This window comes from Camelus bactrianus, chromosome X (assembly GCF_048773025.1).
Source record: "Camelus bactrianus isolate YW-2024 breed Bactrian camel chromosome X, ASM4877302v1, whole genome shotgun sequence".
Taxonomy (NCBI): Eukaryota; Metazoa; Chordata; class Mammalia; order Artiodactyla; family Camelidae; genus Camelus; species Camelus bactrianus.
The window spans coordinates 62877654-62903555 of NC_133575.1; the positions used below are offsets into that span (position 1 = coordinate 62877654).

Sequence of the window (25902 nt, forward strand, 5' to 3'; positions counted from 1 at the left end):
TAGTTGAAAAAACAAGATTCATTTAGAAAATGGAGCCATACCTCTTTCTGGCCCTGCAGTACCCTTATCAAGTGTTCCTGGTTAGTGGTCAGTGCTTCTTATGTTGTAATAACAGATGAAGCCTAAGCTGAAATCATAAAATTGAAAAAGAAGTTAACAATCTTGGAAGCAGTCCAGAAAGGTCATGGGAGATTAGCAGCCTTAAGCATAGATCTAGGGTGTGTGATGGGACATCAAAACTTAACTGACAAATTTAGAGCTAGTTATTGGATTCCATGCCTCCTTCTTTCCTCTCCATTCATTTTTACATCGCCAGGGGAAAATGTGGATTAGAGACCAGGAATGATCACACCTGTTTGCTACTGTGTGCATGGAGCTTCTGTATCTGAAGATGAGCACAGTATTACAAAATCTTTCTTCTCTCTTTGAAACCATGATATTTTCAACTCTAAACAGTTTTTTTTCATAAAGTTCAAAGGGGAAATTACTTGGAACTTCATATCCAAGGATCTAGTTTTCTAGGAAGAGGTGTTAGAACATTAAAAATATCAAGTACATCTGTTTGGGATGACCTAGACATAGTTTTCCTTGGAGGAAGTATGACTTAGAGGACTTTGGACTCTTTTCCCTAAAAACTCATAATAGTAATTATTTCTATCACTAATTTGGCATATATTATATACCTTCAGAGAGCAATTGTTTTATAGTTTGTATAGTTAACTTTTCATGAGTGTATGTCTCTTCAATTAAACCATGTTGGAAAATCTAATAAAGTATAACAAACCTCCAGGAAATTAGCAAAGAGGGGCTTTCCTGATACAGTAGCAACCTGAATATTTGTCTTCTAAATTTGTGTTGCCTTATGGCAACTTTCATCCCCCTGTCTGCAAGGACCCCAGAGGCTGACCACTTTTTATTTATTTGTAGTCAAATGCCAACAAAATAAACACCTCCCCTCAGTTTATTCTTATCAAGTATAAATAGACTGGGACTTTCTAAAGGCACACTACTGAAAAAAAAAAAAAAAAGGAAATCAAAAGGAAAGTAAAGAAAATGCAAAAATATAAAACACAGACAAGTTTTAAAAGTAGGAACCTGAATCTACAGCTATGATATTACTGTTTGAGTCTACCCTCTACTCAGGTAATCATTTTTCAGATCTTCTCCAGTTTCTTCTCCCTCTCTGAATTTTCCCTCCTTCTCCAGGTAAGGAGTTGACATAAGTAAGATACTACTAGCAGCCTGAGTGAAGTATGGGTTGCAGATGGGGAATTACTCAGACAGAGCTGGCTTTTATATTTTGTTACACAGACATAAAACTTTCTTGGGGTTTCGTTTGTCCTAGGTCTCTGTAATCAACAAAAATTACTGACTAAATATTGAATGAAGAATATCTTTTCTAATCTTGAAATTATGATTCTAGTCATCTTATTTATGGTGAAAATTAACTTTGGCTCTGTCACAATTTTGTTTAGACAAAGCTTATATTTCCCCCCTGTGTGGAAAGAGAAAGTTTCTGAATTTTTAATACCTATCTATGAGAACTGTTGTATTACCAGGCTAAGTACTAGTTATCCTTTTCCATGGTAGCTGCATAATTACAATTTAGCCCACCCTGTATATGCATAGTTGAGTAAAAGTCACATTGTCTGGGCAACAATGTAATGTTTCCTCAAATCTGGGATTCTGAGATGTCTTCTGTGGCTCCTTTAGAAATTTTGAGCTTTGCCTATAGCAGACATTCAATACTTTTACTCCTTGCACCTCTTTTCAGTTTACTTAAGAACTCTTGTCTCTGACAACAGCTTCTGCCAAAATTGGATTTTACCATTATTATTTGGGTGATTAGGTGAGTGAAGTTGAAGCAATAGAGTAAGAGTGTGGATATATGGCTTTTGAGTTCAATTATTTAATTCAGGAGTTACTCAGATCTTTTATTTGGCTCATCTTAAGTCCATGTCTGTCTGTCTGTCTGTCTATCTATCTATCTATCTATCTATCTATCTCTGTTTCTGTCTCTCTCTCTAGCTATCTATCATCATCATCACCATCTATCTACTGTTTTGTCATTAGCCTTTAGTCTCCACTGAGTCTGTAATCTGGTCAAGCTCCAGTGAACAAGTAAGTAAGAGACCTCAGAGATGATCTAAGAATATAAGGTCTCAATTCATATAACATACTCTTTATTGTTGCTGCAATAAAACCACCTATGAATGAGAATGACTTATATACTGTTGTGCCTTCTAAGTGTCATCCAGGTAGAGCTGGTGATCTACAAGAGTCCCCAGGTAGTCCCCAGGCTAGTGTCTTCTATTAAATGAAGATAATAATGCCTCTTTTTTTTTGTTTCTAGTCAAACAAAAAGACATTCCTGATCCTCTCAATTCAATTTAATATTTCTCTACTTTGAAGTCCTACATTATTTTGTTTGTGCTTTCCTTGGTAATTTTCATTTATTGTTTCATGTCATACTCATCCTTGTAGTTATTCAATTTAAACTTCCCCATTCTTCCCACAACAGTCCCACTAGATTTAAAGGGCAATAACCAAGTCTTATTCTTTTTGTATTTCATGCTGTACATAGTACACTGTCTTTTAAATATTGGTTGATTTGAATATTAATTTTCTATATCATTTTGTTAATGTCTTATCGTAATCAGAGGGAATCTTGCATGGAGAAAGACAATGGGCATGGTAGAAATTTTGTAGGACTGGTAGGTACAAGACTTGAATCATTCCTCAAGCTCTGGTGGATGATTAATTGTGTGATCTTGAGTAAATCACTTTTTCTCTGTGATATCTTCACTTATCTGCAATTCAATAGGGTTGTAGTATACGATTTCTGAATTCCCTTCCAGTTTGCCATTCTGTAAATCTATGAAGATCAGAGTACGTTTCCTCCCTCCCTTAAGCAATTTTTGACCTTAGGGAAAAAAAAGAGCAAATAGGAAAAGAGATCTATGGCTTCAGTAAAGAGGAAAACAGACATAAGTTGTGAACTTGATTTAAGACAACTAGCTGTTCCCTGAGTTTCTCTCGGGTGAACATCTGAAAGACTCACTTTATTCCTCTTTGAATATATCAGCTGTGCTCAGGATACAGGCTTGGTCAGGCCCTCTAAAGGCAACATAGTAGTTCTAGCTTTGACAGTGATTTCTAGATGAAGTGTTAATTTTGTGACGTAAAGCTGTACCATATTCTAAGGCTCATAGGTCTTTCTCCCAGGCAGTACCCCTTTTGTTTCAGAAGTAATATCTCTGATTCTGGCAGTATGATTACCATTCCTTAGATCTTCTAAGAGAGAAAATCCTAAAATTATCTTTGTTGGTTTCTTTTTTTTTTATCATCTCTTGTATGAGATGCCTATCCTGCTTGATCATATGGCTTTAGGGTTCTAGAACGAGCAATTCATCCATCCATATGTTAGCTGATGCCTGAAATCTACTCTGCAGAATTTCTCACAGGCTTTGATTTCTGTTAAAATGACAAATTTATCAGGCCCTGCTGTCTCAGTTAAATAGAAGGAGTCTGGGAGGGTTTTGCTAAAGCTAATAGGGCAAAAGGAAAAGAGAGGAAGGCAATGGAAATCTGAGACCTGAAGACATTGAAGTTAAAATTACAGATGGGAAAAACAGTGCAGATTTGGGAAGCTGGGGGTGAAGGGAGGAGGGATATGACTTCTTAATTTTGCTCCAGTTCCAGCTAACATTTATACAGTGTGAAATCAAGTCTTGATCTTTTTCCTCTTCATTTATCTTCATTCCTACTGCTGCTTCTTTGGTTCTAGCTCTCATTACATCAGACATAGATAGTAAACTCCTACTTTTCACATTCATCTTGTATATTAGCCATGCTGAACTATTTGTAGTTCCTTTCATGCCCTCTTAATTTCAAGCTCTTTCACCACTGCTAGACTAGTCATTCTTAAGCCTTGCTTTTACCCTGTCTTTTTGTTGCTCAAGAGCTTATAAATGACTATAATCAAATCCCAACCTTATATTTCAGGCAACTACCTCCACCATCTAGTACTAGCCTTCCATCCAAACTTTTGTCTTGAGAGAAAGGTGATAATGGAAGAGGTCAAAGAACTATTGTTACCTGGAGAAAGAAGAAACCTTGATAAAGATGAAACTAAGTACTAAGGAGAGTTTAGGTCTCTCAGAAGGAGAGACTTGAAATAATCTGAGGCATATTTTTGGATGTGCAGTTATCTCAAACTAAGATACTCTGTAGAATGAAAGGGACAGCTTAATTATTGAAATAGTGACTTTTGGGAAAACTTGGTTCAGGGACAAGTTTACCCTGACATGCTAGTTTAAAATTCTGATAGTCTTGACAGACATATCCCTTTAGTATCATATAGTGACTCACCAAAGTAGGCTAATATCCTTGCTCTTCTGATCAGTGCTTTAGTCCTGAGGCCACAACTTATAGTACCAAAGTTTAAATTCTTTTTATGTTATCCTGTCATCATTTACAAATATTCATGGTTTCTACCCAATCCTTTCCCTCAAACCAACCTCAAGCCCTACTCTACTTGGATCTTTTGAGCAATGAAACATCTATTTTGACCTTGTTATTTATCCAATATAAACAAACTATAAACATTTTTGTTTCTTTATAAGTGATGTTTTGGAAAGTAGTCAAGTATACTTGATGTCTTCAACAACCCTAATCAGGGGCAATGCCAGGGCCAACTTTGATAAGCCATGAGAGAAGTGGGAGTTTGTTTACTTTCTGGCATTTGAACTCTAAAATGATTTTAGGAGATCATCTTAATTCTGGAATTTGCTTTCAAGAAGAATGTGAGAAATTTTCCAAAAATATACAAAGAAAGCAGCTGTGTTAATCTAAATTTGGGGACTTTACATTACTGATTACACTTTGTTGAAGTAAAATTACAAATCTTTTTACTTGGGAAAAAAGACTCACTTAATAACTTAGGTTATTAAGGGCCCAAAATAGTTTACATTGGGGGAGAAAGATACTTTCTATAAGGAGCAAGGAGATAGGTGAAAATTTACACTGAGCCTATTTTGTTTTCCAAAAATACAGGAATTTAATGGAAAAATTTGAAATTAGAGGAAAAAGAACATAATTTACTTTAAGGTCAGTTTATTGGTTTAAAAATATAGTTTTTTGAAAGGTAGACAGGGGTTGTGGTGTCGAGGGAGTGGCAGAAAATCTCTTCAGTTCACGTTTTGAGAGTGTAAGAGGACTATAGTTGTTTAAAATACCCCAAATTCCACAGTGAGGTTATAAACTTTAGTTATTTTGAAGTTTAAAATTTGAAAAAAAATGCCCAAATAGAAAATCCTGTTTAAATTTTAAAAATAGGAATGAGAAGTATGTAAGTTGCAGAGGACATATAGTATGTTAAGTCAAATTGCTTCTGTAATAGTTTGCAAAGAGAAAGAGAGCTTGTTTCTAATGATTTGTAATTGCCTGAGCTCTTTCCTTGCTCATAATTCTTGAAAGCTATTGGAATTTTCAATCTTAGAGAACTATGTAGACTAAGGGATTGCTGGCCAGGCACCACTTACTGTGTGGTTACAGAGAAAAGCCTTAAAAATCACCTTGTATGGGAATGAAAGGATTTTGTGAAGGATGAAGCCAAATAACTATGCCTTCCTTGTTGGACCCATCATCCCTGTATTTCCCTTTGAGATTAATTTTTGTTTTATTCTATATCATGGCATTTATAGCAAGTTCTATGTTTTATAAATGAAGATTTTTAGTTTACAAAGACACACCTCTTTAGAAAAAGGAGAAAACTAAGATAATTTTCTGCTGAGACAACGTCAACGTGAATATAGTAGCAAAAACATAATGACTTTTGAGCCAAGGTAGATCTGAGTTTGAAACTTGGTTTCTCCACTTACTATGTGAACTTGGTCAAGTTACTTAATCTCACTAATACTCAGTTTTCTTATCTGTAAAATGAAGATAGTAAAGAAAAGGAGACAGCAAAAGAGTATCAAAGAGAGACAAGAAGAAAACAAAAATGTTAGTATTGTACAAGTCAAAAGAGCAGTTTTAAGGAAGAATGTGGTCATTTATTTCAAATGCTTCCAAAAGACCAAAGAGAATGAAGTTCATCAAATGGCAATTGAATTTGTTAATTAGGAGGCCAGTGGTGACCTTGGAGAAACCATTTTCAATACAGTGTAGACTTTAGAACCAAAATGAAACTTTTAATCAGACTTTTTGGTCTCCATTTAAACAGTCATCATCAATAAAAAGAGAAAAAGGATGACAGAAGATATATTATTTTTCAATTGCTGTGTAACAAATTACCACAAACCTGAAAACAACATCCACTTGTTTCCTTATAGTTTCTGTGGGCCAGAAGTTCAGGTACAAGTTCGCTGGGTCCGCTGCTTAGGGTCTCACAGGGCTGCAATCAAGTTGTCAGCCAGAATTGAGACCTCATCTGAGGTCAGAGATCCTCTTACAAGATCACCTGTTGTTGGCAGAATTCATTCCTTGTTAGTGTATGATTGAAGGCTTGTTTTTTCTTTTCTTTTAAAAATTGTAACGTATGGGACTTATTTTAGGAAAAAAATTTTATCCAATTGTGGAAAAAGCTCTGTGACCTGGGAAAAATTTTTTTAGCTCTACAGGGAACCTGGGAAGCCAGGCATGTCCAGAAGCTGGAGGAGCCACTCTCAGCTCTCGGAGGTCATTATTAGGCCCTTGACACCTGCTCCACTGCTCTCACAACACAGCTGTTTGCTTTCTTCCAGGACTTTAGGAAAGAAATCTCTTCAAATTTTTGACTTCTCAATCTTTTTTTAAAGGGCTCATCTGATTAAGTAGTCACACCAATGATAACCTCCATTTTGGTTAACTGAAAATGAACTGATTAGTACTCTAACACGGGAACAAAATCTCTTCATTTTCACAGGTCTCATCCATACTCAAGGGGAGGAAATTATACAGGGCTTGTACACCAGTGGGTAAGAATCTTGACTACCAAGAAGAAATGTCTAGGAGGAATTTTCTAGGTAGGAAAATGTGGTTCAAAGCCAAGCTACAATAATCTGAAAGAGTGGTAGCTATAGAAGTGTGGACTTATATATAGGAATGCAACGATTATTGGTTAAAGTTCTTCAAGTAGATGTTCATTTCATTTCAGACTTTTTTTCTGACAAGGTAGGAGTGAAGCAGTATAGTTTGCATATAAATACTTAACAGAAAAGGATTGTCAGAAATCTTTGAGTCCAGGTTATGTCTCCTGGCTAAATTATAGCAAAATCTGGGAATACAACTGAAGGTTTCCAGATAAAGGCAAGGCTTTGCAGTGTTGAAGGAAGCTCTTAAAGGCACATGATGTGATTGAAGAAGGCATCATTATTTTACACAGTTGCTACCAACTAGTGAGATGGGGTTAGAATTCTGAATAATTTAAAAAAATTAAATGAGTTGGGAGATGTAACTACAGTGAACATCCAGTAAGTTTGTGTAGTTTGTTAAACACCAGTCAGGAACAGTTTTGTCCCAAGTAAAGCTAGGAAGAAAGAAGGGAAGGAGGGAGGGAAGAAAGAAAGGAAAGGAAAGGAAAGGAAAGGAAAGAAAGGAAAAGAAAGGAAAAGAAAAGAATTAAGTGTGGAAAGTAAGCTTCAACTTGTTCATAAATCAGCACTGAGGAGGTAATCCTGAGTGACTACCACATTGATCATACCTTCTCCCTCCTTAGAGTCTTCTGATTGCTTACAGGAGAAAGTATAAATTTCATCCTACTAAACTGTACTAAATTACTTCTCAGAGTCCCTTCTGTCACTGTAAATCTGGTAACACAATGTCAAATTTGCTTCTTTATGGTATATTCAATTATTTAAAAAATTCTACCAATGCTACCTTGGCACTCTGTATGACAACAACAAAAAATGGCAGGGCAAAGAGTAACTTAGCAGTGTCTTGATGTTCAGGCTTTCATGATGTGAACCAGGTCACTGTGAAAAAGTCAACAAAAAGGAAGTACATGTCAAGATACTGAAAGCAATTCTTAAACAGATTTACTCCTTAAGGAAGCTTCCAGTATTGGCTATAAAATCTCTGTTTGGAATTGAATGACCTATTTTTATAGAATGTTAGAGTTGGAAGAGCACTTAGAAAACATCTTATCCAATCCCACTCCCTTCGTGACCCAGAAAGATAAAATGATTACTGAAAGTAACACACAGAATTAGTGACAGAGCCAGGATGCCTGACTCACAGTCTAGTGCTATTTTCACTATATCACACTATTAAGTTTCAGATTCCGCAAGACCTATTATTAAATGCTGACATGAGATAAACTCATATACTGGTACAAATCATGGCACTTGAACAAACTGTTTTGCAGAGGACTACACAAAAGCCAAGGAGTGACCCATTTCTTTGCTCTCTCTTTGGTTATAATATAGAACTGTTTACTGATTATTAGAAATTACAACTTCTTTTTAATTTTCTTGTTTCTCTTCTGTTCACTCTGTCTTTGTCACTTATACCAAATTATTAATCTTAAAGCACAGTTCTAATCACATCACTTCCCTTTCAAAAGTCTCTGATGACTGATTAGGCATGAAGCACCATTCAAGGCCATAATAATATTCTACCTTAATTTTATAGACTCAGTTGACATGGTTTACTATATACACATGCTATATAATATAATATAATATAATATAATATAATATAATATAATATAATATAATATAATATAAACATAATATAAATGTGGCCTTATGACCAGCTCCATCCTTTATTTGGTCTGTTTTCCTTTGCTCAGGCAATTTTGCCATTTGACATGCCATTTTTTCTCATTGCTGTTAGATGCAATTCTAACCATCTTTAAGACCATCTCTTATATCACGTCTTCCATAAAAAAATCTTTCCTGATCTCTGTATTACTGTTGTATGTTCATTATATTAAAAGGGATATACTAGCTACTTACTATGTGCCAATTCTGTGCTAGGTTCTTTGGAAAGTAAGACACAAACCCTGCCTGCCAATGAAGGCTTATACTCTACTAGAATAATACATAGACATGTCAACAAATTAATTCACTGCACCATTACAGGTGCTGCAATAGAAGTATATAAAGAACACAGAGAATGGGAATAGTAAGTGATATCTGTATGTTAGTAAAGGCTTCACAAAAGATAGAAGGGCATGACAGGTGGAGAAGAGCATTCTAGGCAGGGGTAGAAAATAGAATGAGCAAAAATTTGGAGGTGTGAAATAGTCTGACATGTTTAGGAAACAGCTAATGGCATGAAAGGGATAAAATAGAAGATGAAGGGTGTATGTGTGTGCACCTGTGTGTGTTTAGGTGTATGTATCTGTATATGATTGGACTATGAGGTTTAAACATGAGAAAATAAGTTGGAAAGAAATGCAGAAACCAGATCACAATAGGTCTTGTTTACTGTTTTAGAGAATTTCACTTTATCCTCTAGGGAATGGGGAGCTACTAGAGATTGCACAAGAAGAAAAAATACTGACATGTAAGGGAAAGAGGAAGTGAAGCAGCAAAGATAGAGGTTGCTTATCCCTGAGAAGCCAGACTTTCTTGGTGAAATAAGAGACAATATTGCTTCTTGAGAGAAATAGGGCTGAACTTGGATTCAGGTCTTCTGAAAATTGGTGAAGGTTTGAATGGTGGCTCTGGGGATTGGGAGGGAAATATGACCAAGAAGGGACTGAAGGCCTAATTGAGGTTGGAGAGTGTGGATTTTTAATGGCCCAGTCTGTACAATTGTGCAAATTATTCCAGGAGTGTTCAACAGCCTGGGTGTAAGAGAGAAAAATACAAATGCTTAAATTGATATCAAGTTGGGGATCACAGGGAAAATGTTATGGAAGTGGTAAGAAAGTTGAAAATTCGACAAAAAGAATGGTTTAAAGTGAAACCACAGAGAAGTTTAACAGATTGGGAAGAAAAGGAGGAACCAAGGGATGGGAAGATTAACTGAGATTTAAAGACTGGTGTAGTGGCAATAAGGGAGTGAGAGAAATAAAAGTCTAGGAGCTTGTGGTCATAGTGTGGTACACTGGAGTTTAAGATTTCAGTTGTGTGATGATAAATAAGGCCCCAAGTGCGGCCATGGAAAGGTGAAATGTGAATATGTTGCTAGCAATTAGGTTCTTGTCCCATTGCAGAAAGAATTCAGAGATGAGACATGGATGTCAAGAAAGCAAAGTGAAGATTTATTAAAGGATAGATAGTACCCTTTCAAGGGGAGAGTGGGCAGGCTCAGTTGAGCAGGTGCCCTATCTTTGGCAAGTTGTAGGCTGCAGAAATGAATGGATGGGATATTCACTGGGGAAGGAAGGGTTTGGGATCTTATTCCCTGATTTTCATCTGAACCCCACCTTCCCAACGGGAGGAGGGACATTTGTCCTTATTTATTCTGGATTGAAAGTGTCATAGTGTCGGTGCATGATGGGTGCTTCTTATCTGCAAGGCTAATTTTATTGAAATGAGGGCATAATGAGCAAAGGTTACATTCGGACACTGGGGATTTCTGCCTTTTCTCACCTTTGTATGTCGGCCTCCAGGACACTTGTCACCCAAAATGTGTGATATCTTACCAGTCCCAAGGTTCCTGCTTTTCTCTGTCTGCCTAAGGAACCCTGTTGTCTGCATGATGTATGGTTTCCTTCATTTAGCCCGTGCCCCTTCTTTTTGCCCAATTCTTGCCATTTGGCCTGGGTCCCTTTTTGCTTATATCTAGCTATCTGCCTGCTCTAACAAATGGACGTTTTTTCAGATAAGGTGGTCAAGAAAATTTGAAGTCAGTTTATTGGGTTGATTGTTCACACAGAAGATGAAGTTACCAAGGTGACAGCAAGATTTGGGGTAGAAAGAAAGACTGCAAGTCCAATGCCAAAATATTCAATGAATAAAGGGAAAATAACTAGGAGGTCAATAGATGATGATATTCATAAGGAAGATTAGAGGGTGGCACAGATGAATGGCTTTTTGCATTGTGGTAGAAGAGTAATAATGGTTTTAACTGGCACAAGGGAGCCAGGAGACTCTCTAGGTCTCATAGTACATGGTGTGTAGAAAAATAAACAACTTATTTTTGATGGCCAGGGCCAAGTTTTGCTTAAGGCAAGGATGTGGTGGGAGAATTATTTAAAGAAGTTTAGGATGTAGGAGAGCTTACTTATAATGGAAAGGAGGTTACAGAGGGCACAGCGAGGAAAGTGTTAGTAGAAAGGTTAGATGTGGAAGGAAGAATTAGGAGAGGGGAAGTACAAGGTGTTCTCAGGATATTAGAACTTTGGAAAGCAGTTGACCACAGAGGTCCATGGTTCAAATACAGAATTGAATTGTGTTTCTACCTCTTTTTACTTTTTGTTAGTAATTTCTGTGTTTGCCTAATCTGTACTGCTAATTTACAGACTTTTTTGGGGGGACAAAATCCAGATCTAATTAATATGAATAGTCTCTGTAGAACTTAGCAAGGAGCATTATACTTGGTACCCCACAAATGTGTTGAATCAGACTAATTCATTTCAAAATTGCTTCATTGAGGTGAGGCACATTAGATTTATTGTTTATTTATTATATTACTTACTTGTTTTTGCTTTGGTGTAAGTCTTGAAAAAGTAACTGTTTTTTTTTCAGAACATTTTACCAAAGCAAAAAATTAATAGGTACAACTTCCCATGAGAGCTAAATTTAAGCTGCTTATTTCTCATCCAACTAAAGTGATGCAAGTCTGACAGCTGAATTGTGATTTACTGTGGATCAGCTGAAAGCGAGGCCAGTAGGTTCAACTAGATTGCAAGTTCCTTGAAAGCAGGGATTATATCTTCATGTTTACTTTTTTTTTTTACTTCGCTTTATACTTCCCCATTTTTCTTCAGTAGTGGTTAGCATAGTACTTTGCATACATAGCAGGAACATAATAAATGGTTAATGATATTCTATGCTATTCTTTTTTTAAAGAAAATTATATTATTCACCCATGTCAGTAGAACATGCTCTTTGTTATTCCAAGGATAGGTGCCAGTTTTGAACAAGAAGTGATCTTTGAGATCCTGGTCTGATAGACTGATGACTTGCTCAAGGGCACATAGCTAGTGACAGGACTGGGACTAGAACCCACTCATTTCAACTGAAAGTCCAGTCCTGCTACCACATTGCTGACCCAATACCCACTCTTCCTTTTTGTCCCCATTCATTAATAACAGATATTTCAGATAGTCAATTCAGGTTATCAGTGCATTAAAGATCTGTGAAACGCAAAAGTTTGGTATTTCGTACTTTGCTTTTCTCTCTCTGTTGGAGAATCTACCAACTTCCATGGCTTAAAAAAATGACTTTTATGTGGGTGACTCAAATCTCTGTCTCTGCCACAAACTACATACCTGCACTTTAGTCCCTCATTTTCATCTGCCTATTAGGTTGCTCCTTTTGGATTGCATACATTTCCCTCAATTTCAACATGCTTAAGGACAAATATATCATCTTCCCTTCCAAATCAAATTCTCCAACTGATTTTTCTGTTTTTTTTTTCCCCATTGACCTAATAGTCTTCCAGTCACTCAAGCACAGAATCTGGCAGTCATATTTGACCCCACCACACCCTGACCTCATCCCTCACATGTAAACTCCAAGCTCTGTTGTTTCTTATTTTGCAGTATCTTCTGATCCTCCCTCTTCCACCAACGTAGTTCAGGATCCTTATCTCATCATACCTTGGCTACTTGAGAATGCTTGAACTACGCATCTTCTTTCACCCTTACATGGTCAAAGAGGTGAACTTGGCAAATTTCTACTTATACTTCAAGATTAAATTGAAGTGATCATTTTCTACAAATGCCCCTTTGTTCGTGGTTTTATTATCTTATTTATTACAGTGCTTTAATTAATCTTTTTGCCTACTCATTTAGACAGTAAGCCCATTAAGGCAGTGAGTCTGCTTTATTTTTGCTCTCTTCCTCTCCTAATTGAGCAAACATTGGAAGAGTAACTGTGTGGTTTACATGCTTTTGAGTAACTTAGCTCCCCAGAGTGGGTGTCAGAAGTAGAGGGGAGGTTCATGTTTTTGGTGTGGAAACACAATGGGCTATTTTGCAGGAATCTAGATAATGATGTAAAGTGGAAGTGAAATGTGTACATCCCTAGAATGGTAGAGTCTATTAAAAAGAAACCTGAAAAATAAAAGATTGTAGAGGATCACAACTCATGGATGAACATTTTACAAATTATTGGAGAAGAAAGGAAAGGGAATGGGGCAGTTGTATCAACACATTTAGGAAGGAACAGGAAGCTGAGCTTAAAATTAAAAAAAAAAAAGCAAAATTAGTCTGGTGGGGCTGTAGGAGAGTTCAAAGTGGCCTAGGTCATAGACTGCTGAGAATCCAAAGACCGAAGGATATATAAGGTCTGAGTTACGCTGATGATTGGTGTTTTAAATTCAGCCAACAAGAGAGACTGAAAGATTAAATCAGTATTTGAATGTAGTTTTATGGTTCTATTAAGTTGTTTGCCTCCCCAAAACATCCTTTACCTTTCCAGTAAATGCTAGCATGCACCGGATGGTCTGCATATGTTGGAGGACTGCCAGCAAGGGTGGGGTGATGAGGGAAGGACCAATGGCAGAAGGGGAAGTGGAGGACTCAGGGCTCAGGCTTCTAAGGCAGATACTTCCTCCACTTCTGCTGAGTAATGGTAAGATGCAGGAAACTTAGTTTTCACAAGGGTGCAGCTCAGTGGTGCCATTCTTTTATTTGGTCAACTCCCCAATGCCCTCTTTCCTGTTCTCCATGTATCTTATTATTGTCAAATGAAAAAAGTTTGTTGTGCTACTCATCCTTATAAAGCTGAGCTCAAGGAGGTGACAGACAAGGCTTCCCCCTTCCACTTTATTGAAGTAAATTGACATATAAAATTGTAAGATACTTAAGTGTACAATGTGATTGTTTGATATATATATACATTGTGAAGGGATTCCCCTCATTGAGTTAATTAACTGGGACAATGTTTTATTCATCTTTTGATACATCTGGTGTTTGTAGAATGGATAGTAGGATCAGCAGATGAGTATTTTATAAACTGTAATGCACTGACCAAAAGTAAATTTTTATTTACTTTCCTACCCATATTAGGCTGAGCCCAGTTTTCTCTTCCTGACACCTACTTTGACCACCTTATCCTACACTCATATCTCTCTTCTTTGAACTTGTATTATGTTTATTGTACAATAATATGCCAATCAGTATTCTACTACCTTGTATTGTATCTTTTAACATGTAGGAATGTTGTCTCCTTAGGTAGATTGTGAACTCCCCTAGGGCAGGAGAAAGGAATTTTGAGCTTACTTCCCCTTAAGCTCAATGAACCCAAAGTCTAACCTGTCTTAATATTTTGCACATAGAAAAATATGCAATGAATGTTTACTGAGTTATTGGTTATTGATTGGAGCAAAGCTACACATCCACCATGGGGTTTTAATCTATAAATGACCAGTTTTGTGCTAATGATCCCAGTGGCTTTCCTCCATGGTAATAAAAGATCTTGGGGAGGAGAGCAGAAAGACCCTCCTGTCATCACTGTAGCCTTATTATCACAATAAGTAGTTTTGTTACTTGGCATTTCTAGAGATATGCTTAGCAGCGTTCTGACTAGTATTAGAAACTACTGGGAAGTTGATATTGTAATGCTGACAGCTCTAGGGACGTATCTTCTCCAGTAGCTTATTCATCCTTAAGGGGAGAACATCACACCCATCAAATTGGGCCACTCTGTTGTCAAGCAGTTGAATTCCAAACACAGGACACTGCCAAATCCAAAAGGAAATTAAGGCTCTGGCATTCGAAGTTAATGTCACTGTGTGCCTCCTTGCATAGTATTGTGACACAATGTTTTATCCTGTGTAATCAGAATAAAATGGTGCATAAGAACAGACCTGAAGAGAAATTCAAGTCACAAAATGGGAACAGAGATCTTGAAGAGTGCATAAGTGTGTATGGTGAGAGGTTACAGTGGGAGGACAGTTCCACTCTTAGCCTAGGTGGTAGAAATCTGTTATAGACAGCTTACACACCTTTGAACTTTTTGTAAAGCACTAACTAGAAAGCTGACTGTCTTCAAAGGATACCTGTATAAATATCTACCTAATTATTAGCTACTTGGAATCCCTCTAAATTCTGAGGCCACTCCTCACAGCTGACTCTGAGGGCCTGCCCCTAACTTCTTGGTATTTAGATGCTTGGATCATGGAAGCAAGATAATTGTTCTTCAGGAGATTGCTATTTATTGAAGACTTCTGTCATAAAAAATTCAATTTCAGATTAAACACAAAGGGTAGCCAATTTGGAATGAAAATAAGCTTTTAATATCTTCTAAGTCCTGAACTTCCTAGGAACTTTGGAATAAGTACATAAGGTGTGTCAGAGATGTTTGAGTATTGTTATTAACTTAATTCCACTTGTTATGTAGAACCCATGACAACAAAAAGACAACCCTATGTAAAAACAAAAGCTGTTAACATGAAATAGATGAGAAATCTTGACAAGTCTTTTATGTTAGGCATCTGAAAATATGATTCCAAACTGGACTTTTCTTTCCTTTTTAGGGAAAAGGGATTGATGAAAAGTAAAAGAGTGCCTGAACGGGCCAGGGAGCTCGAAGTCTAGGCCCAGCTCCTTTTCCTTTTCTATCAGCTACATTTAACTAGGAACTCAATATCTGGGATGTATTGATTCCACAAACACTCTAAATAAGATAATGGCATTTTATTCATCAAAAGGAAAACCAACTGCGTGTTTAAGTGCTAAAGAGTTTTTGTTTACTCTTCTGTTTTGTCTCATTTCTCCTGTTTCCCCCAGGGTTCCTCTCTAACTTCTCCTAAACATGTAGAGGTTTTTCTTTCTCCCTTCTCTCATATGTACTCCCCCCTAAATCCAGAAGAAAACCTTGTTGGGCACAAAGAAAGGCAGGATCATGATGGGATGAAGTGGGATGGGATAGAAATAGGAAGTAGGATAGAAGAGGCTTGTGGTGCACAACTTATATTTTAACAGTGGTCTTCTCACTGACCTATGAAGAATTCTCAATTAAAAGCAAAAGTAATTGTCAGGTGATGATATTTTGGCACCATTATTGTAACATGAATTAATGGACTTAAGATGTCTGAATTTATCTAATCAGATTAAATGACTTACTTTGTTGTTTTTTCTGTAAGAATGAAGATGTGCCACTACCTGCTCTGAGTCTATCAGACTTATTAGCAGTTGTATTTCTTCAATACAAATCAACAAATTGGCATTCTAACTTAAGAATCTCTTTTTGTAGGGTTGATTAGTATGAATCTGTCTTCTAGGAGTCTGCGCACACCTGATTGAACTGGCAGAACTGTTTCTTACTGACTCTCAATTCATACCATGTTAAGAATCCATGCAGCCTGAAACCCAAATAACTGGTGTGAGGGATAAAAATGACTTTAGGTCTTTGTATTTCATGGAGAGATATATGCACTATACTTACCTATATATTCTGGAACATGATTTGTATTAACTAAATCTGTGGTTGGACAAGTGGTTAATAACAGAATAGTGGAATATTGTGTTACATTCAGAACTCAGTGTAAAAATTTATTTTGGTCCTTAGCATTTAATCCTAGGAATCAATGGACTTAATGGAAGTAATAGCTAATGAAAAAGGTGAATAGTGTTTTCACAGAAGTGCTTCTTAAATATTACTCTTAAATATTTTATTCTTTTCAGAATTCATATTGACGTTTGCATAAAGATTGTAGGGTTAGTGGTAACAAGATGGCTGGATCCTACTGACTGTTTTTGGAGTAGGATAAGATTGCTTATGCTTAGAGTAAGGGTCCTGGTCTACAGTGTAGTGATGGGGGCAGAAAGTAACTGGCCCTATTCTCTCCACATGCAATCAATTTTGTTATGTATTTTGTTCTCCTGGAATGGACTTTTAAACAAAACGCTTTTGGATAGTGGTTTGTATTTTCAAGTTGCTTTCATATTTACCATTTTAAAAGATCTGAAAAAAATATATCTATAAGTTCATTACTACATTTTATACATGATAAAACCAAGAAATACTGACATTCAGTAACTTACTGGAGAACATGCAGCTGATTAAAATGCAAAGCCAATATGAACTCTTAGTTATCCAGGCCCAGTTTCCTTCCTACTGAAATCCCTGCAGCAAGGTAGTTTATAGCAGCCACTGTTGCAGAGTTTATGTCAGAGTTCAAACTGGAAGATAGCTTGAAGCAAAAAATCTCCCTGCTTGCTTATGTTAGAATAATTTAATATTTATTAAGTGCTCATGGTGTGTATGAAGGACCATGCTAGCTATTGCTGAGCAGGGGAGGTTTAAAGAAATAAATAACCTGATACCTCCCCTCAATACTCCTTTTTTATCTTTGAGGGGAAGAATTATATTTCTGTGCCTCTTATTTCTCAGGACCTTTTTCTTCCTCTTGGCTGAAAGTGTAGGCACTGCACAAGTTTCAGTTCTTGGTCATCTCTTATATTTGCTTTTTCTAAGCTGAGTAATTCTTATGATTTTGGCTATCACACTCCCCAGATTTAACTTTATCCTCCACCTTTTAACCATCACTCACATTCAAGGCTACTATTTCCAACCATCCATTAGATATTACTTCTTTGAATTTTTGCCATCTCCTCAAACTCAGGAGGTCAAAATCAGAACTCATCATGTCTTACACTCCCCTCCCCATGTTCATCCCCAAATTACCTATTTCTGTGGATAGTAGTCACCACACTGCCCAGATACCACAGGTTCAAAATTTCAGAGAAAGCTCTGACTTATCTCTTTCCTATGCTGCCTGTATCTAATCACCGACCAACTTCCATCTATCACTCTTTTTAAATGTCTCTTAAGTTCCTCTTCATTCCATTTCCACCACCACCAAACTAGCCTAAAGCCTCATTAACTTCTACTCTTTAAGTGGTCTCTCCATCTCCAGTTTTCTCCAAATGTAGTCGGGCTTATAAAACTCTGCTGGATTGGTCTACTCAAAATGTTTTTCCATCATGTTCTCACTTATTCAAAGTTTGATAATATGAATTCCAATTAAAAAGTGCCTGGGCTGTTGGTGGGAATGCAGTTTGCTGTAGCCATTGTGGAAAACAGTATGGAGATTCCTTAAAAGACTAAAAATAGACTTACCATATGATCCAGTCATCCTACTCCTGGGCATATATCCAGAGGGAACCTTAATTCAAAAAGATACATGCACTCCAATGTTCATAGCAGCACTATTTACAATAGCCAAGACATGGAAACAACCTAAATGTCCATCAACAGAGGACTGGATAAAGAAGCTGTGGTATATTTATACAATGGAATACTATTCAGCCATAAAAACCAACAACATAATGCCATTTGCAGCAACATGGATGTGCCTGGAGAATGTCATTCTAAGCGAAGTAAGCCAGAAAGAGAAAGAAAAATACCATATGATATCACTCATATGTGGAATCTAAAAAAAAAAAAAAAGACAAATGAACTTATATATAAAATAGAAACAGACTCAAGAGACATAGAATACAAACTTGTGGTTGCTGGGGGGAGGGGGGTGGGAAGGGATAAACTGGGAGTTTCAGATTTGCGGATACTGACTGGTATATATAAAATAGATAAATATGTTTATACTGTATAGCTCAGGGAAATATATTCAATATCTTATAGTAGCTTATGGTGAAAAAGAATATAAAAATTAATATATGTATATTCATGTATGACCTAAGAATTGTGTTGCACACCAGAAATTGACACAACATTGTAAACTACTATACCTCAATAAAAGAAAAAGTGCCTGGAATTCAATGCCTAATAATCTGGCCTTCAATTTCTATCCAGATTTATTTTCTTTCACACTTTGGCTCAATCCCTTTACTCTAGCCAGATCAGGTTCCTCAGTGCAAGTATTAGACTCAGTATTGACACATATGTTTCTGAAATCATTTCTGTGACTAGAACTGAATTCAAACAGCATATATTGACCACCTACTATGTGCACAGAAAATTTGCTCATTATGGTCCCATATCCTATATATTCTTCTGGGCCTCTCATTTTATCTGTTATCTTTCTTTTCTAAAGTTCTTTGCATTTAAAAACATAACATTGGTTTACTGTCTCATCTTTTTATGTTCTGTAGGTCTTGTATCCCCATCAACATTGTAAGTTCCCAAGGGCAGGGAATATATCTTACTTTGCTTTGTGCTACATACTGTATTGAGCTTAATTGACACTTGTTTAACTGAATTACAACAGATTTGAGGTATTTTAATAAGAACATGAAAAAATAGCAAAATAGATCAAAGTAGAGGTCCATGCAGAGCTATGTTATTTGGGAGCATATGTTATTATGTTATGATAGCTACCCTTCATGGCATCAAATCCACAAGACTGGCTATGAACATAAAGATGGGTGCTGTCCTTTAATCCTTTATCATCAGCCAATAGTACTGCAAAGGGAAATTCATAATTTTCTGTACCATGGAAGAATTTTTCTTTTATCCCAGATAAACAGTTTCTAAAGCAACAAAAGTTTGATTAAGGGTAGTAGGGAAAATGTAGTAGAAAATGAAATTGATGATTCTAGTCTAGGCAGACACCTAAATGTTGGATTCAGAAGGGACTCAATCTGCAAACTTTCTTTAACCTGTCATTCTATTTGGGTTCACTGGCTCCCAGGCTGATTTATTTCATTTGCAGGTAGTGGTTGGCTAATGTAGTTATTTAACTATTGTGAGGACCTAGGGAGCAGTTTTTGTTATGGGGTTGATGGATGTAAATATAGTACTCAAGGTTGTTTATTTACTGTGTAAACACAGAGTGCTTTCAGTTCTGATTGGACAATTAATAGCAAAACAGCAACAGAAAATATTTTTGGATGATTTAATAGATATCATAAATTTGATCTTGTTGCAATAGATATCACAAACTTAAAATTATCTAAAAACGAATTTCACTAATATATGCAGTCTCAAGTCAAGCTTACTTAAAATGTTTTCATTTTTTAAGTTATTTTTTAAAATATATTTTTAAAATTTGCTTTTAAATAATCATCTGATAAATCCTCTTTCTAGATTTCAAAATAATCAGACCACTGGAAGGCAGAATCACTGAATTCAAGTTTTTTGTTTTGTTTTTTTGTTTTTAAGCTATAGATGGAACCCACAAACCCATTTGTTTACTTTTGAAAACAGCTTCTTTGCTTCTAAGTAAAAGACTACTCCCAGCCAAAGATTTTGATTAAAATGTGTGAAGTGTTGGAAATAGCCTAAATGTCCATCAACAGATGACTGGATAAAGAAGATGTGGTATATTTACACAATGGAATACTATTCAGCCATAAAAACCAACAACATAATGCCATTTGCAGCAACATGGATGTCCCTGGAGAATGTCATTCTAAGTGAAGTAAGCCAGAAAGAGAAAGAAAAATACCATATGAGATCACTCATATGTGGAATCTAAAAAAAGAAAAAACATAAATACAAAACAGAAACAGACTCATAGACATAGAATACAAACTTGTGGTTGCCAAGGGGGCAGGGGGTGGGAAAGGATAGACTGGGATTTCAAAATGTAGAATAGATAAACAAGATTATACTGTATAGCACAGGGAAATATATACAAGATCTTATGGTAGCTCACAGAGAAAAAAATGTGACAATGAATGTATATATGTTCATGTATAACTGAAAAATTGTGCTTCACACTGCAATTTGACACAACATTGTAAAATGATTATAAATCAATAAAAAATGTTTAAAAAATTTATGAAGTGTTGAGTGTTTAAACCTGGTGAAAATCAGATATGTCTAAGTTACTAAATCATGCAATTTCCCCATATTCATTTATAGTTGTGAGAGCTTTCTACTTCCAGTCTGTAGTCAGAACTTGCCAGTTTTAGTTGTGCAGTGCGTTTCCAGAAAATTTCTTAACCCCTTTGAGTCTATTTCCTTTTTTGCAAAACAGGGATAGTAACACTTGTCTTAATTGTAGAATGTTGAGAGATTCAAGTGGGATAATGAATGTGAAATTACCTTGTGAAAATTCAGATCATCCTTCACTGGTTGTTTTACCTTCAGCAGTCACTATACATTTTCTTTCCTTGTTGAAGGAAACTGCTACTACAGATTAGAGAAACTCCATTGAAATCTTAATATAGATTTTTAAAATATTCCTTACGTTTCTGACTTGATTGAAAATGTGCTGGAGGCTTGGGGAGTGTCCTCTCTGTATTTTGGGTCATTAAATCCTTAACAGAAGCACTGAACAATACTTGTTGACAGGATGATTAGATCAAATGTCTGGCCAATAAATAAAGCAGAAAGAATTTATCCTAGCAGCCTTATTTAAAGCAGGCAAGGCAAATGAGCTACTCCCAAAATCCTGGGACTTTGTTAAAATCCACTATCAAAGAGAGAAGATGGCAGAGTAGAAGGACGCTCGCAGCTCATCCTCTCCCACAAATGCACCAAGACTCACATCCACAGACCCACTCAGCCAACCAGAGCACTTGCGGAACTCCGACAGAACATCGCCCTCTTCAAAAGATAAAGACACCAAAAATCTGGTAGGAGAAAAGGAAAAAAGAAAGAACAAAAGGCAAAGGAGAGTGGGACGGGTCCCATGGGGAAGGAGCTGCAAAGGAGGACTAGCGCTCATTCGCTGGGTCTCCCCTCTCCAACTAAGAGGCCAGTGGGACAGAGGAGGACACTCCAAGGCTCGGATCTGTACAGAGCAGCCCTTGACTAACATAACTAAGTTAAACGGGCACAGAGGGCCCCCCCGACACCCAGCCTGAGATGCAGGCCGGCAGCCGCGGGCAGGGCCAGGCTGCACAAACCGGGCGGAGGATGGAAGTGGCTGCACGGAGGCAGCCCCGGGGGAACGCAAGGGGCTGCGCGCCGTGGCTGTGGGTGCACAGGGCAGAACAACCTGGGCCCTCCATAAAACAGCAAGGTTGATGTGCTCTCGGGGGAAGGGTGCACACCCCCATCTCTGAAAACCCACAGAAAGTTTTCAGGGGAAGAGAGGCAGGGCTCAGGCACAGCCACCATATCCTCTGGCGCTTAGCATCCAGGCGGGGGTGGGGGTGAAACCTGTATCTGCACCGAAGGACTTAGCAGCCTCAAAGGCCAGACTGAGACTTGTCTACAGCCCAAGGCAGATAGGATCCTTCCATCCTGGTCCCTCAGAGAACTTGCTCTGCAAAGACAAACAAGGAGCTGAGTTTTGGTCCGGAGCAGGGACAGGGCTGTTCCTCAGTCTTTCCCAAGCCCACCTGCCGAGCGCCGACCCAAGGTGGAGCACGCAGCCGCACACAGCAGCGGAGCTACCGGCGCCAGGAGAGGGAGGGCGGCCCCCGCCTTACGCGCAGGAACGCAGCCCCTGACCACAGTGCTGAGACGGGGTGCGACCCGCCCTCCTACCTGGCCAGTCTGCAACATCTGACTGCGGCATCGGGAGGGACAGTGACCCGCCTGCCCACAGCAAAGGAGAGCTGCACCTGACCCAGTGTTGGGAGGAGGCGCGATCTGCTTGCAGACAGGTGCTGGGAGCAGCACAGAAGAGGGCGCCAACGGAGGGCCTCTGGAAACAGCAAGCTGAGCTTCCAAAACAAGACGAAGACAGAAAGATTTCACATTAAAAGCACACAGACTCCAGGAGAACAATGACACCCCCCCTTTTTTTAAAATCTGTTTTTACCTGTTCTATTTTCTATTACCCTCTTAATTTTTACTTCTTAATTCATTTCTATTTCTCTTGGGTTTTGATGTCCTGTTATTGATTAGACACAGGTTTCAAATACATCTTTTCATCTCCCCCCCCCCCTTTTTTTTTTAAAGGATTTAAAAGGATGTCTCAACTCGATTGATATTCTGCTTCAACTCGCTCTTCTATTATTCATTATACACAGTTTTCAAACCTTCTTTCTCCCTTCTTTTAAAATTCTTTCTCTCTCTCTCTTATTTTTTCTTTTTTTCCTAAGTCTTATTCCTAAATAGGCATTAGATAGATAAACTCCTTAAGGACCAAAATAGACAACTGATACTCCATAAACCACAGTGCCAGAGAGGTATGAGGAAGATGAAGAAGCAGAGAAACATTTCCCAATTAAAAGAACAAGAGAAATCCCCTGAAAGAAAGATCAATGAAATAAATATCAATAGCATACTAGATCAAGATTTCAAAAAGGAGTGATCAAAGTGCTGAAGGAATTAAAAGAGATAGTGTTTAGAGATATAAAATGTGTCAAAAATGAAATGGAATCTATAAAGAAGAGCCAAGTAGAATGGGTAAACTCATTGACAGAGATGAGGAATGGTCTAATAGCTGTGCACAGCTGACAAGATAATGCAGAGGAATGAATTAGTGACTTAGAAGACAGGACAACAGAAAGCACCCAATCCGAACAACTGCAAGATAAACAAATAAAAAATAATGAAAATAGCATAAGGGACCTATGGAATAATATAAAGCATCCCAAACTTCGCATAATAGGGGTCCCAGAGGGGAAGAAAGATCAAAGGGGATTGAAAAGATTTTTGAAGAAATCATGACTGAAAACTTCCCAAACTTAAAGAAGGAATCAGATATCCAAGTACAGGAAGCTCAGAGGGTCCCAAACAGGAAGAACCCAAACAGACCCACACCAAGACATATCATAATCAAGATGGCCAGAGTGAAGGATAAAGAAATGATCCTAAGGACAGCAAGAGAAAAGGAAAGAGTAAGTTACAAGGGAACCCCCATAAGGCTCTCAGCTGATTAATCTACACCAACACTACAGTCCAGAAGGGAGTGGCAAGATATATTCAAAGTCCTGAATGAAAAAAAAGATGCAGCCTAGGATAATTTATCCAGCAAGGCTATCCTTTAGGATAGAAGGAGAAATAAAGAATTTCACAAACAAGAAAAAGCAGCAGGAGTTTAGCAACACTAAACCCAAGCGAAAAGAAATATTGAAAGGTGTATTCTAAATAGAAAAGCAGCAGGATGCTACAGAAATGAGAAACTCATAACTGGAAAGGTGATAACTCATGAATTACAAATAAAATAAATACGAAATTGTAAAAGAAGACATACAAATCACTGAGAGTGGGAGAGCGAGGCAGGGAAATATAAAATATTTTTTTCTTTCTTTTTAAAATTTTTTTAATGGTAGGATGGGTTTGAGATCATGTTACTATCAGTTTAATAAAAATAGTTATAGTAATGGGCTAATAGATTTACGAAAAGGGGTAACCACAAGCCAAAAACTTACAAGGGAGTCACAAACACTAAATAAATTCCTGATAATACAAAGGAAAATTACCAAACCACAAAAGGAAGAAGAAAGGAACAAAGAGGATATACCAATTCAACTGCAAAGATAAGTTCAAAATGGCAATAAACACACATCTATCATTAATTACTGTAAATGTTAATGGACTAACTGCTCCAGACAAAAGACACAGAGTGGCAGACTGTATAATAAAGGAAGAACCTTCAATATGCTGCATACAAGAGACCCACTTTAGGGAGAAGGACACATATAGAATGAGAGTGAAAGGAGTGAAAATGATATTCCATGCAAATGGAAAAGCCAAAAAAGCAGGTGTTGCAGTACTGATTTCAGACAAAATAGACTTTAAAACAAAGGCCATAAAGATAAAGAAGGACATTTTATAATGATTAAAGGAGTGATACAAGATGAGGACATTACACTCGTTAATATATATGCACCCAATATAGGAGCACCTACGTACATAGAACAATTACTAACAGAGATAAAGGGGGATATTGATGGGAATACAATCATAGTTGGAGATATTAACACTGCATTAACATCACTAGACAGATCTTCCAGAAAGATAATAAACAAGGCAAGAGAGAAATTAAATAATACAATAGAAAAACTAGATTTGGTGGATATTTTCAGAGCATCAAAACCCCCAAAATAGGATATACTTTCTTTTCAAGTGCACATGGAACATTTTCCAGGATTGATCATGTACTTGGGCACAAAAGAAACCTCAACAATTTTAAGAAGATAGAAATTATCTCAAGCATCTTTACTGACCACAATACCATGAAACTGGAAATTAACAACAGAGAAACAAAGGAGAAAAAAAGGAAAGCATGGAGATTAAACAATATGTTACTGAGAAACAATGGGTCAATGAGGAAATCAAAGCTGAAATTAAAAAATACCTTGAGACAAATGATAATGGAAGCACAGCCACTCAAAACCTATGGGACACAGCAAAGGCAGTGATAAGAGGGAAGTTTATAGCGATACAGGCCTTCCTCAAAAAAGAAGAACAATCTCAAATAAACAATTTAACCCACCACCTGAATGAATTAGAAAAAGAAGAACAAAAAGCCCCAAAACGCGGCAGAAGGAAGGAAATAATAAAGATCAGAGAGGAATTAAATACAATAGAGATTAACAAGACCATAGAAAAAATCAACCAAGCCAAAAGCTGGTTTTTTGAAAAAATTCATGAAATCGACAAACCTCTGGCCAAACTCACAAAGAAGAAAAAACAGAGAGCACAAATTAGCAAAATAAGAAAGGAAAATGGAAACAAAATAGAAATACAGAATATCATACGAGAATATTATGAAAAACTATATGGAACCAAACTGGATTATCTAAAGGAGATGGACAAGTTTCTGGAAACATACTGTCCACCAAAACTGAATCAAGAAGAATCTGAACACTTGAACAATCCGATCACTAGAAAGGAAATACAAATAGCAATTAAAAACCTCCCTACAAATAAAAGTCCAGGACTGGATGGCTTCACCGGGGAATTCTACCAAACATACAAAGAAGAACTCATACCAGTCCTTCTCAAACTCTTCCAGACGATTGAAAAGGACGGAATACTCCCA

The 25902-nt window shown here is 37.2% G+C and overlaps 1 protein-coding gene across 2 annotated transcripts in view; it reads right to left on the bottom strand.

Annotated features, from left to right (window-relative positions):
* The window catches only part of CYSLTR1 (cysteinyl leukotriene receptor 1), a 35874-nt gene that overhangs the window by 6862 nt on the left and 3110 nt on the right, over nucleotides 1–25902 (bottom strand). Inside the window, exons 2-3 of one of the 2 annotated variants that reach the window (XM_074359234.1) lie at nucleotides 6305–6463; nucleotides 42–127 (exon numbers count right to left, since the gene is read on the bottom strand). The gene's annotated coding sequence lies outside the window, so the exon portion shown is untranslated. The remainder of the gene's footprint in view (nucleotides 1–41; nucleotides 128–6304; nucleotides 6464–25902) is intronic. The other variant, XM_010950590.2, reaches the window with a different exon arrangement.